Source organism: Arachis ipaensis, chromosome B10, assembly GCF_059453495.1.
Source record: "Arachis ipaensis isolate K30076 ecotype BB chromosome B10, ASM5945349v1, whole genome shotgun sequence".
Lineage (NCBI taxonomy): Eukaryota > Viridiplantae > Streptophyta > Magnoliopsida > Fabales > Fabaceae > Arachis > Arachis ipaensis.
The window spans coordinates 38,443,959-38,446,172 of NC_142435.1; the positions used below are offsets into that span (position 1 = coordinate 38,443,959).

Below are 2,214 nucleotides of genomic sequence, written 5' to 3' on the forward strand. Positions count from 1 at the left end.
GTCTTGAGTCATATCATAAGTTTGGTGTCACTTGCATATACATCTTGCATTTTTTCGAAAATTTCATGCATTCATGGTGTTCTTCATGATCTTCAAGTTGTTCTTGGTAAGTCTTCTTGTTTGATCTTGATGATTTGTTTGTTTTGTGTTGTATAGTGTTTTTCATATGCATTCTTGAATTCTTAGTGTCTAAGCATTAAAGAATTCTAAGTTTGGTGTCTTGCATGTTTTCTTTGCATTAAAAATTTTTCAAAAATATGTTCTTGATGTTCATCATGACATTCAAAGTGTTCTTGGTGTTCATCTTGACATTCATAGCATTCTTGCATGCATCACATGTTTTGATCTAAAAATTTCATGCATTGCATCTTTTTAGTGTTTTTCTCTTGCATCATAAAAATTCAAAAATCAAAAAATATATCTTTCCCTTTTTCTCTTATCAAATTTGAAAATTTGGGTTGACTTTTTTAAAAATTTTTTAAAATCAAATTGTTTCTCATGAGTCAAATCAAATTTTCAATTTGAAAATCTTATCTTTTTCAAAATCTTTTTCAAAAATCAAATCTTTTTCAAAATTCTTAGTTATTTTCGAAAATTCCAAAAATATTTTTCAAAAATCTTTTTCTTATTTTTAGACCAAATTTTCGAAAATAACATAAACAATTAATGTTTTGATTCAAAAATTTGAAGTTTGTTACTTGCTTGTTAAGAAAGATTCAAACTTTAAGTTCTAGAATCATATCTTGTGATTTCTTATGAATCAAGTCATTAATTGTGATTTTAAAAATCAAATCTTTTTCAAAAACTAATCTCTATCATATCTTTTCAAAAATATCTTCTTATCTTATCTTTTTCAAAAATATCTTTTCAAAATATCTTTCCTAACTTCCTAACTTCCTATCTTTTCAAAATTTGTTTCAACCAACTAACTAACTTTTTGTTTGTTTCTTAACTTTTTCAAAACCACCTAACTAACTCTCTCTCTCTCTAATTTTCGAAAATACCTCTCCTCTTTTTCAAAATTTCTTTTTAATTAACTAATTATTTTTATTTTTTATTTTTTTATTTCAAAAATTTTCGAAAATTACTAAATATTTTTCAAAAACCATTTTTCAAAAATCACTAACTCTTTTTCAAAATAATTTTCGAAAATTATTCCTCCCCCATCTCATTCTATTTATTCATTCATGTCCTAACATCTCATCTCACATTCCAATCCTCACAGTTGTGTTTCTTCCTTTACATCACATCCTTTATCTCCCCCTCTTCTTCTACTTACAAAGGGATCCCTATACTGTGGTATAAAGGATCTCTATTATTATTATCATTTTTCTGGCCATTCTTCCTTGTCATATGAGCAGGAGCAAGGATAAGAACATTCTTGTGGAAGCAGATCCAGAACCTGAAAGAACTCTGAAGAGAAAATTAAGAGAAGCTAAAATACAACAATCCAGAGATAACCTTTCAGAAATTTTCGAACAGGCAGAGGAGATGGCAGGCGAAAATAATAATAATGAAAGGAGGATGCTTGGTGACTTTACTGCACCTAATTCCAATTTACATGGAAGAAGCATCTCCATTCCTGCCATCGGAGCAAACAACTTTGAGCTGAAACCTCAGTTAGTTTCTCTGATGCAGCAGAACTGCAAGTTTCATGGACTTCCATCTGAAGATCCTTTTCAGTTCTTAACTGAATTCTTGTAGATATGTGATACTGTTAGGACTAATGGAGTAGATCCTGAAGTCTACAGGCTCATGCTTTTCCCTTTTGCTGTAAGAGACAGAGCTAGATTATGGTTGGATTCTCAACCTAAAGACAGCCTGAACTCTTGGGATAAGCTGGTCACGGCTTTCTTAGCCAAGTACTTTCCTCCTCAAAAGCTGAGCAAGCTTAGAGCTGATGTTCAAACCTTCAGACAGAAAGAAGGTGAATCTCTCTATGAAGCTTGGGAAAGATACAAACAGTTGACCAAAAAGTGTCCTTCTGACATGCTTTCAGAATGGACCATCCTGGATATATTCTATGATGGTCTGTCTGAGCTATCAAAGAAGTCACTGGACACTTCTGCAGGTGGATCCATTCACCTAAAGAAAACACCTGCAGAAGCTCAAGAACTCATTGACATGGTTGCTAATAACCAGTTCATGTACACTTCTGAAAGGAATCATGTGAATAATGGGACGCCTATGAAGAAGGGAGTTCTTGAAGTTGAT

The 2,214-nt window shown here is 31.8% G+C and overlaps 1 non-coding gene across 1 annotated transcript; it reads right to left on the bottom strand.

The window, feature by feature from the left end:
• Positions 1 to 1,887: 1,887 nt before the first annotated feature.
• Positions 1,888 to 1,995, bottom strand: LOC148579744 (small nucleolar RNA R71). The gene has a single exon (XR_015898855.1). It is a non-coding gene; the product is annotated as a small nucleolar RNA R71 (small nucleolar RNA).
• Between the last annotated feature and the right edge of the window lie 219 nt (positions 1,996 to 2,214).